General features: G+C 44.1%; 1 non-coding gene across 1 annotated transcript; it reads right to left on the reverse strand.

Moving 5' to 3' along the window:
* Nucleotides 1-3,657: 3,657 nt before the first annotated feature.
* Nucleotides 3,658-3,762, reverse strand: LOC118639629. Its single transcript, XR_004961211.1, has one exon. It is a non-coding gene; the product is annotated as a U6 spliceosomal RNA (small nuclear RNA).
* Between the last annotated feature and the right edge of the window lie 7,700 nt (nucleotides 3,763-11,462).

The following is an 11,462-nucleotide window of genomic DNA, read 5'->3' on the forward strand; positions in this document are numbered from 1 at the left end:
AGGGAAACCAAAATACATTGAACTAAAAGAAACTGAAAATAGAACTTATCACGGGTTTTGTGGGACAGGCCAAAGCACTGGAGGGAAACGTACAGGAGTAAATGCTCACAGTGGAAGAAGCAAGTTCTCAAATCAATAATATAGGATTTCATCTTCAGAAACTAGAAAAATAGGAGGAAAAAAACCAAAACATAACACAGGAAATCATAAATATAAAAACAGAAATCAATGAAACTGAAAACAAAAATAATAGACGTCCTAGCCGGTTTGGCTCAGTGGTTGGAGCATTGACCCACAAACCAATGAGTCACAGGTTCAATTCCTGTCAAGGGTACTTCCCTCGGTTGTGGTTCACCCCCAGCCCTGGTCAGGGTCGTGCAGGAGGCAACCAGTCAATGTGTCTCTTTCACATCGATGTTTCTCTTTCTCCCCCTCTCTCCCTCTCTTCTACTCTGTCTAAAGATAAATGGAAAAACATCCTTGGGCGAGGATTAACATAATAAAAATAATAGAGAAAATAAAATATCTGGTTTACTGAAAAGATCAACCAAATTGACAAACCTCTAGCAAGACTGACAAATTAAAAAAGAGAGAGAGAAGACAAATTGCTAATATTAAGAATGAAGCAGGGCAGCCCGGCCAGAGTGGCTCAGTGGTTGAGCTTCGACCCATGCACCAAGAGGTCACTGGTTCGATTCCCTGATAGGACACATGCCCAGGTTGTGGGCCAAATCCCCAACGGGGGGCATGCAGGAGGTGGCCAATCGATGTTCTCTCATTGATGTTTCTCTCTCTCTTTCCCTCTCCCTTCCACTCTCTGTGAAATCAATAAAGAAAAAAAAAAAGAAGAATGAAGCAAGACATATCGCTACTGACCCTGTAAACATCAAAAAGATAATAAGGGAATATTATGAACAACTCTACCCACGTAAACTTGATAATTTAGATTACATGGATCAATTTCTTGAAAAGTACAAACCACAATTTACTTAATATGAATTAGGTAACTTGTATAGCCCTATAACTACTAAAGTAATTTAAAACCTAAAAAAGAAAACTCCAGGCCCGTATAGTCTACTCACCATTTAAAAAGGAATTAATGCCAATTCTACGTAATCTCTTCCAGAAAATAGTAGCAGGAATGCTTCCCAGCTCATTCTATGAAACCAGTATTACTATGAAGCCAAATAAGAAAAAATAGCCAACAAAACAAAACAAATATAGTACAAAAGACAGACAAATAGTCTTCATAAATATAGATGTAAAACTCCTTAACCAAATATTAGCAAATAGAATCCAGCAATATATAAAAAGAATTATATACCATGACCAAGTGTATTATTCCAGGGATGCAAGGCTGGTTCAATATTTGAAAATTAACTAAAGTAATCTCATATTAATAGGATAAAGAAAAAAAATTACATGATTATATAAGTAGTTGCAGAAGATAAATTTGATGATATTCAACACTCATTCATGATGAAAAGTCTCTGAAAACTAGAAATAGAAAGAAAATTCCTCAACGTAATAGCCTATAACTAACCTACAAAAACTATAGAACAAAAAGACTGAATACTGCCTCCCCTAAGACTGAGGACAAAGCAAGGATGTTCACTTCTCATCATCCTTATTCAAGAGGGTACTGTAACTTCTAGACAGCACAACTAGGTAAAAAAAAAGGCAAAAGAGCTTATAGATCTGAAAGGAAGAAGTAAAACCATCTCCAGCGGCAGATAACACAATTTTCTATGTAGAAAATCCCAAGGAACATACAAAAAAATTATTAAACTAAGTGAGTTCAGCAAGTTTGCAGAATGCAACATCAACACCAAAATTAGTCACATACTTTGTACTAACAACAAACAGATGGAAACTGAAATTTAAAATACGATTCCATTTATAATGGCTTAACGAAATACTTAGGTGTACTAAATCTAGCAAAGCATATATAAGATTTGTATACTGAAAACTACAAAACACTGCTGAAAAAAACCAAAGACCTAAATAAATACCGTGTTAATAAACTTTACCGTGTTAGTAAAGATGTCATTCCCTCCCAAATTCACACACAGTTTTAATCCAATTACTGTCGAGATCCCAGAAATGTTTTTCTGTAGTTATGAACAAGATTATTCTAAAGTTATACAGAAAGACAAAAGAACTTGAATAGAAAATATTTCTGAAAAAGAAGACTAAAGGGGGAGGAATCCCTCTGCCTGATTTCTAGGCTTAGTATGAAGTAATATACTGTCATCAAAAGTATATGATATTGGTAGAGGATATAAACATATAGATCAATTGAACCCAGAAATAACCCCACACAAGAACGACCAACTGATTTTCAATAAAAGATCAAAAGCAATTCAATGGGTGAAAGAGTTTTTTCAACAAGTGATGGCAGAGCAATCGGATATCCATAGGCAAAACATAAACCTCCACCTAACCCTCACACTTTATACAAAAATGAACTCAAAGTGGATCATAGATTTACATGTGAAACATTAAATGATAAACTTTAGAGGGTAACATGGGAGAACATTTGGGGGACATAGGACCTGATGAAGAATCCTTGGACATGTAACCAAAAGCATGACCTCTAAAATTCAATAAATTGAACTTCATCAAAATGAATCTTTTTTTGTTCTCTGTGAAAAACCTTTTTAAGAGAATGAAAAGATGAATCACAGACTGGGAGAAGAATATTTGAGAACCGCATGCCTGACAAAGGACTCAGAATAAATATATAAAGAACTCTCAAAACTCAACATTCAATTTAAAAAATCAAATAATCCAATTAGCAGAGGGGCAAAAGACATGAAGAGACATTTCATGGAAGAGAATATACACATGGCAACTATGCACCCGAAAAGGTGTTTAACATCACTAGTTATTAGTGAATTGAAAATCAAGACCATGCTAAGGTATTACATACCTATTAGAAAAAGAGCTAAAATAAAAAACAATGATACTACCAAATGCTGGTGAGGATGCAGTAAAACTGAGTCATTACTGTGTTGCTGGTAGGATTGTAAGTATGGTACAGCCATTCTGCAAGAGTTTGTAAGTTTCTTGAATAACTAACAAAATGCACCTGCCACATGATTCAGCAATTGCACTCCTGGGCATTTATCCCCAAGAAGTGAAAACTGATGTCCACACAAAAACCTGTACACGATTGTTCATAGCAGATTTATTTGTAATAGCTCCAAACTGGAAACAACCATGTCCCTCGCTGTAAATCCAATCACGGGATGCCACGGAGCAATAGCAAGGACCAGAGCATTGATACATGAAACAACTTAGATAATTCTGAAGGGCATTAGACTGAGTGGGAAAAAGCCACTCAAGGTCACATACCACATGATTCCCTTTTTTCCTTTTTCTTTCTATTTTTTTTTTTTTATTATCCTCACCAGAGGATATTTTTCCATTTTTTGTACAGATAGAGTGGGAGGGAGAGAGAGAAAGGGAGAGAGAGAGAGAAACATCGACGTGAAGGGACACATCGAGTGGCTACCACCCGCACGACCAACCAGGGCCGGGGACAAACTGCAACTGAGGTACGTGCCCTTAGCGGGAACCGAACCTGGGACTCTCAGGACCGCAGGCCGACGCTCTAACCACTGAGCAAAACTGGCCAGGGCCCCTTTTTTTCTTTTAAACATGGAACGTTTCACAAATTTGCATGTCATGCTTGCGCAGGGGCCATGCTAATCTTCTCTGTGTTGTTCCAATTCAAAGCAAGCACAGAACGATTCCTTTTATGTAACATTCTTGAAATGACAAAATGCTAGAGATGGAGAACATATTACTGGTTGCCAGAAGGGAGGGATGGTGAGGGAAAGGGAAGTAGATATGACTATGGGGAGATCTTTTTTTTTTTCCTTTATTGATGTTAGAGTGAGCGAGAGGAAGGGAGAGGGAGAAAGAGACAGAAACATCGATGTGAGGGAACATCGATTGGCCGCCTCCTGCATGCCCCTCACTGGGGATCAGGCCCACAACCTGGGCATGTGGCCTGACCGGGAATCGAACCAGCGACCTCTTGGTGCATGGGTCGATGCTCAACCACTGAGTCACACCAGCCAGACGTAGATCTTTTATGATAAATAAAAAAAAATGGTTCTGTGTCTTGCTTGTGGTAGTAGTCACATACATTTAGATGTGTGATCAAAGGACTTAGAACTATACACACACATTGGACCGATGCCAAATTCCTGGTTTTTCTTTTTCATTATAATTATGTCAGAACTAACCGTGGAAGGAAACTGGGTGACAGGCACACCAGAACTGCTTTCTTTGCAACTTCCTGTGGCTCTATAATTATTTCAAAATGAGAAGTTAAAATATAAGACAGAGATCTCAATGGGGCCTTCAGCGTAGGGGACAGGGTTCCAAAGGTCGTCAGCAGAGGACCAGCTGGGGACTGAACTCCCTGGTGGTCACCAAGGAGCGTCCGTGGCCTCTACTGGCACAGTTCCAGGCATCGCTCAGGGTCCTGTAACGGGAGGGCATCGGGCAGTAGCTCCCGGATGTGCCTTGATTTCTGGAGGCGGCGGGTTGTGTGAAAAAGGCCAGGGCAGGGGCAGAACGCCTAAGTGTGGCACCTTCATGCTTCCTCCCGTTTTGGGCGACGTGACTGTCACCACTCCACTGCCACCAGGGAAGTGATGGAGACAGGCAAGTAGGGGCCACGGAGAGGCCTGGGCTGTCACTCCTGTCCTGGCTGGGGCCCTCCGAGCCCCCCGCCCAAGACGAAAAGGGGGAGATAGTGATAGCACCCTCCTCACAGGGTTAGTGAGGTCACCCCTGTGACGCACTCCTCCTCTTGCACAGCATATGACAAGCATGCTGGGAACAGACCCGGGTTGACATTCCAGTCCTGCCATTGGTCAGCCGCGGCCTCCCTCAGCCTCCTTCCTCGGGGTGATGCTGACGTTGGCGGTGCCAGCGCTAGGGGTGTGCTGAGGGATGTCGCCTGAAGAGCTTGCGTGGTGGCTGTCACAGCACCAGCGCTCTGTGAAAGTGAGCCATCACTTGTCCGCAGCCGTGTACGTTGTCACTTACTCTGCTTGGTGACTTTGAGTCACACTCCTGTGGCTACTCCGCCCTAGCCTGAGCATGACAGAGAGGCCCTTTGAGACGGTACTGCGGGTCCCCGCCCTGCCCAGGGGAAGCTGGGATTTCAGGCAGACCCAGCTGTCGGGGTGAGAGGGGTCTTCTGCTCGGCTGCCGCCCACCTGAGCTGAGGTTGTCCGCTCCCCTTCAGGGAGCAGGCTGGAGTGGAGACGGAGGTGAATGGGGAAGAAAGGGGCTTGGAGTTCCGGCAGCAGTAAGAACCCAGCCCTGCCCAGGGGAGGGGGCTGGAGCCCTTTCCTCCCTGAGAATGAATGATGAGGCTGCTGCCCCAGCCCTGGGCCTCAGGACAGGGTCACCTCAGCCAGGAGCGACCTGGGAGGTTGGTGAGAGGTCTGTGTTGTCCTGACCCTGGCCTGGTGCTGAATGTCCCCCCTCCTGCACCGGGTGGCTTGTCTCTCCCAACAGATAGGACAGGAGACCTGCTCACCTCTCTCCCAACCTGGCTAGACCTCATCCTGTGCGTCTGTGCTCATCACTCTGAGACAATGGGTTCTGACTCTGCTCCAGGTTAGATGTGTCCCAAGGAAGGGGGGAGGTGCCGTCAGCATTTCCTGACCTTGAACATGGCCAGAGTAGAGCACACAGGTTCACTGAGCGTGCTTCTGCTTTTTTCGGCCTCGAGGGAGGGGCCAGTCACCTTGGGATCCTCTCTGCCACCCCTCCAGCGTCAGCAAGCCCCATCGGCTCCTCCTCCGAAATAGGTCCTGACCCTGTCCCCTCAGCCATCCCCTCTCTCCTGGACAGCTGCCATGGCCTCCTAAGCCGTCTGTCTGCGTCTGTTGATCACCTGTGCCCACTGTCCACACAGCTGCCAGCAGGGTCTCTGAAAACCGAAAGCCCCTCCATAACACTCCTCTGTGTGAAATTCTCCAGCAGCTCCCCAAATGTCACGGAGTAAAAGCCTGAGTCTGGACAGTGGCCTACACGGCCCTCTGTGGCCGGGTTCCCGTGGACAACCACCCGGCTCCATCACTGTGATCCAGGCGTGCCGTGACCCGTGAGCACAGCGAGTACATCCCCACCACAGGCCTTTGCACCGGATCCTGCCTTTACCTGGACCCACAGTCCCCGTGAATCGACAGAACTCCCTTCCCTCTCTCCTTTCCCAGCTCTGCTCAAATGATCTCTCTAGAACAGCAGCCCTGCACGGCCCTCTGTCCTGTCTGACCAACACCTGCTTATCTGATCCTCCCTTCCACCGAATGACAGCTCCCTGAGGTCAGAGCGCTTCTTCTTGGTCACTGCCGTGTCCCTAGAGACCAGCATTGGCCTAGCACACAGTATGTGCTCAGCAAACATGGTGACAGAGCCCTGGCCGGTTTGGCTCAGCGGTTAGAGCGTCGGCCCGCAGACCAGAGAGTCCCGGGTTTGGTTCCCACTAAGGGCACGTACCTCGGTTGCAGTTTGTCCCCGGCCCTGTTGGGGTCATGTGGGTGGCAACCACTCGATGTGTCTCTCTTACATCCATGTTTCTCTCTCTCTCTTCCTCCCTCTCTCCCTCCTGCTCTGTCTCAAGATACAGGCAAAAATGTCCTCAGGTGAGGATAAAAAAAACCAAAAACATGTTGACAGAACAGAGAGGACGAATTCTGGGGGCAGGGGAGCAGAGGAGGGTCCAGGGGCGGGTGCTGTGTGGCACCTGAACCCCAGACCCACGGTGCGTCATCACTGACTGTCCGTCTCTGCGTCAGAACACCTCATCATTGCCCAAAGCTCTCGGACCTCCAGGACTTCGTCCTGTCTAAGAACCTTTTTTATTTTTATGTCATGCATTTCTTTAAATCAATTCAATTGATTGATTTGTTTTTTAACTTAGCCTTTTCCTAAGCTTTTATAGAAAAAAAAATCACTACTTTGGTATGCTGGTTTTCTTCTGTTCTGACAAATACTAAATAAAACATAAATATTAACGGCGGTCACTCCCAACCCTTCCTCGAATCACCTGCCTGGCCTGGTGCTGGGGTGTACCTAGAGGCAGCACGGGGTTACTCAGAGTCCCTCACTATTGACATTGCTCTGCCTCTCGGGGCAAAGTCCTTCCGGGCATTCCTGCCAGGCCAGACCTGCTGGAGCCAGGGTCTGTTGTCAGGGGACAGGTGTGTCAGGGCGAGGCCCTGCGTGGGCAAGAGACCTGGTCAGAACCCCCGCTGTGGCTGCCGTGAAGCCCCTCTGTTCTCTGCCTCATCTCACACCGCCCGGCCGCTCGGTTCAGCTCCTGGAACTTTGCCAAACACGTTCCCACGTGAGGCCTCCACGCAGGGTGTTCCCGGGTCGCTCTGAAAGTGCACTTTGCGCTGGCCTGAGGAGCAGGTGTCGCGGAGGGCAGTCAGGCGACCTGTCCCATGTCCTTCTCCCTGCAACACTGCCGGTCCTGCGGGGACAGGGCCTGGGTAGGCCGAAGGGCGGGGGCCCTCCCCACGGCTCCCAACCTGCCACCAGGCACCCCGTCCCTGCTCTGTGGAGGGACAGAGCAGCCTCCTTCGGTCACCTCGCCTCCCAACTTGGCTTGGTTTTCCCTGCGTCTAGACCTTGACGTTGGCCCCGGCTGTCTCCTCTGCTCCTCAAAACCGAAGGAGTGCCGCCCGGGGACCGTGAATTTGGCACAGCCCCGCTCTCTTCCCAGGGCTCCCTGAGCCCTTCGGGCCTGGGGGGCTCCTGTGGCTTCTCACCCAAAGGGCAGTGGACCAGTGGTAGGGGCCTGGACCCAGGAGCCAGGGCTCTGGGTTCAAATCAGAGCTGCCCAGTCGCCCCCTGGTGGACCCCAAAGAAGTGATGTAACTTCTCTGAGCCTCAGCCCCTCCAAGCACTGCCGGCCTCATCAACCCAGAGCGCCGGGCCACCCCGGAGAGCTTCATTCCCGCAGTCTGTGATGGGGCCTGGAAACTGCCTTCTGAATGAGTGACCCGGTGATGCTGTTGCTGCTGGTGCAGGGACCATAGTTGTCATAGTTGTTACGGGAGGTACATGGAGGTGAATTAATGTCAATCAGATAGAATCATGTGGCACGAAGTAAGCGCTCGACACCCGTCAGTTATCAATACCACGTATACCGGAGGATCCAGCCCTCTTCATTTACTTTCTTGTTTATTTATCTTTTTGAAAAGAACTTTATATTTTTCTATCTCAGTTTACATTCAGTATTACTTTGTATTAGTCTCAGGTGCATAGCACATATGCTGCAGGCAATCACATATGCTGCAAAGTATTTCCTCCAATATTCCCGGTACCCACCTGGCACCAGGCATAGTTATTACAGTATTATTGACTATATTCCCTATGCTGTGCTTTAAATCCCAGGACTATTTTGTAACTACCAATTTATATTTCGTTTTTATTTTTTAATTTTTTTATCCTCACTCGAGGACATTTTTTTGCATTTATCTTTAGTTAGAGCAGGAGGGAGAGAGGGAGAAAGAGAGAGAGAGAAACATCGATGTGAGAGAGACACATCGACTGGTTGTCACCCGCACGACCCCAACCAGGGCCGGGGATGAACCACAACCGAGGTATGTGCCCTTAGTGGGAACCGAACCCGGGACTCTCTGGTCCGAGGGCTGACACTCTAACCGCTGAGCCAAACTGGCCAGGGCCCAATTTATATTTCTTAATCCCGTCACATTTTTCACCCAGTCCACCATGCACCCCTCCTCTCTGGCCACCATCAGTTTGTTCTCTGTATCTGAGTCTGTTTTTGTTTTCCTTGTTTCTTCAAATTCTTCTTTAAATTCCACATATGAGTGAAATGATACGGTATACGTCTTTCTGTGACTGACTTATTTCACTTAGCATCCTCTATGTCTATCCATGCTGTTGCAAAGGGTAAGGTTTTATTCTTTTTTATGGCGGAGTAATATTCCATTGTTTATATGCATTGCATATATATACCATAACTTTTTTATTCATTCGTCTATTGATGGGCACTTGGGTTGCTTCCATAGCTTGGCTATTGTAAAAAAAAAAATGCTGCAATGTACATTAAGGTGAATATATTCTTTTGAATTAGTGTTTTGGGTTTCTTTGGATATATACCCCGAAGTGGGATCACTGGATCATAAGGCAGTTCCATTTTTAATTTTTTGAGGTAACTCCATATTGCTTTCCACAGTGGCTGCACCGATCGGCATTTCTACCAACAGTTGTTTGTTGATTTATTGATGTTAGCCATTCTGACAGGCATGAGGTGATATCTCATTGTAGTTTTACTCTGCATTTCTCTGACAATCAGTGACGTTGAGCATCTTTTTATGTCTATTGGCCATCTGTATGTCCTCCTTGAAGAAATGTCTATTCGGTCCAATGCCCATTTTTGAATTGGATTGTTTGGGGGTTTTTGGTGTTGAGTTGTATGAGTTCTTTATAAATTTTGGGTGTTACCCCTTATCAAATGTATCTTTGACTAATATGATCTCTCATTCAGTAGGTTGTCTTTTCATTTTGTTGATGGTTTACTTTGCTGGGCAAAAACTTTTTAGGTTGATGTAGTCCCATTGTTTATTTTTTTTATTCTCTTTCCCTTGCCTGAGGGGATATATCAGAAAAAAATATTGCTAAGAGAAACGTCAGAGGTTTTAGTACCTATGTTTTCTTCTAGGAGTTTTGTGGTTTCAAGTCTTACATTTCGGTCTTTAATCCACTTTGAGTTCATTCTTGCATATGGTGTAAGAAGGTGGTCTAGTTTCATTTTTCTGCATGTATCTGTCCAATTTTCTGAACACCATTTATTGAATAGACTGTATTTACCCCACTGTATGTTCTTGCCTCTTTTGTCAAATAGTAATTGACCATATAGGCATGGGTTTATTTCTGGGATCCCTATTCTGTTACAATGGTCTATATGTCTGTTTTTATACCAATACCATGCTGTTTTGAATACTATCGCCTTGTAGTATAGTTTGATATCAGGTAGTGTGATACCTCAAACTTTGTTCTTTTGTCTCGAGATTGCTGTGGGTATTTGGGGTCTTTTGGGGTCCATATACATTTTTGGATTATTTGTTCTAGTTCTGTGAAATATGCCATCAGCACTTTGATAGAAATTGTGTTGACTCTATAGATTGTTCTGGGTAGTGTGGATATTTTAATGATGTTAGATCTTCCTAACCATGAACACAATATATGCTTTCATTTCTTTGTATCTTCTTCAATTTCTTTCTTCAGTGTCTTATACAGGTCTTTTTTATTTTAATCCTCACCCAAGGATATGTTTATTGATTTGGGAGGAGGGTGAGAGAAATATTGATTGGTTGCCAATGAGGGATTGAACCTGCAACCTTTTGGTGTATGAGACAATCAACGTAACCATCCGGCTGGGGCAATGAGTACATCTTTTACCTTCTTGGTTAAATTTATTCCTAAGTGAAATTATTTTCTTAGTTTCCCTTTCTGAGAGTTTATTATTGGTGTATAAAAATACAACCAATTTCTGGATATTTATTTTGTCTCCTGCTACTTTACTAATTTAATTTTATTTTTCAGTTCTGGTAGTTCTTTCTTTCTTTCTTTCTTTCTTTCTTTCTTTTTCTTTTTTTTTTTTAATGGAATCTTTAGATTTCTTTACATACAGTATCATGTCATCTGCAAATAAAGACAGTTTTATTTTTTCCTTTCTAATTTAGATGTCTTTTATTTCTTCTTCTTGTCTGATTGCTGTGTTGAGGACTTTCAGTACTATGTTGAATATGAGCAGTGAAAATGGACATCCCTATCTTATTCCTGTCCTTAAGAGAAACATTTTAGTTTTTCGCTGTTGAGTATCAAGTTGGCTGCAGGTTTGTCATATATGGACTTTATTACATTGAAGCGTGTTCCTTCTATTCCTACTTTTGCTGAGAGTTTTTATCATAAATGGGTGCTGGAGTTTGTCAGATGCTTTTTCTGCATCTATTGATATTATCATATGATTTTTATCCTTCATTTTGTTTATGTGCTGTATCACATTGATTGATTTGCAAATATTGTATCAACTTTGCATCCCAAGAATAAATTCCACTTGATCATTATAGTATATGATCTTTTTAATGTATTGCTGATTTCGGTTTACTAATATTTTGTTGAGGATTTTTGCATCTATGTTTATCAAGGATATTGGCCTATAATTTTCTTTCTTTGTAGTGTGTCTGGTTTTGGAATTGTCATATAGTTGTTCATAATATTTTCTTATAATACTTTGTATTTCTGTGGTATCAGTTGTTATTTCTCTTTCATTTCTGATGTTATTTATATGGGTCCTTTCTCTTTGTTTCTTGATGAGTCTGCTTAGAAGTTTATCAGTCTTGTTTATCTTTTCAAAGGACCAGATCTTGGTTTTGTTGATCTTTTGTATT

Source organism: Molossus molossus, unplaced genomic scaffold, assembly GCF_014108415.1.
Source record: "Molossus molossus isolate mMolMol1 unplaced genomic scaffold, mMolMol1.p scaffold_m16_p_21, whole genome shotgun sequence".
Classification (NCBI taxonomy): domain Eukaryota; kingdom Metazoa; phylum Chordata; class Mammalia; order Chiroptera; family Molossidae; genus Molossus; species Molossus molossus.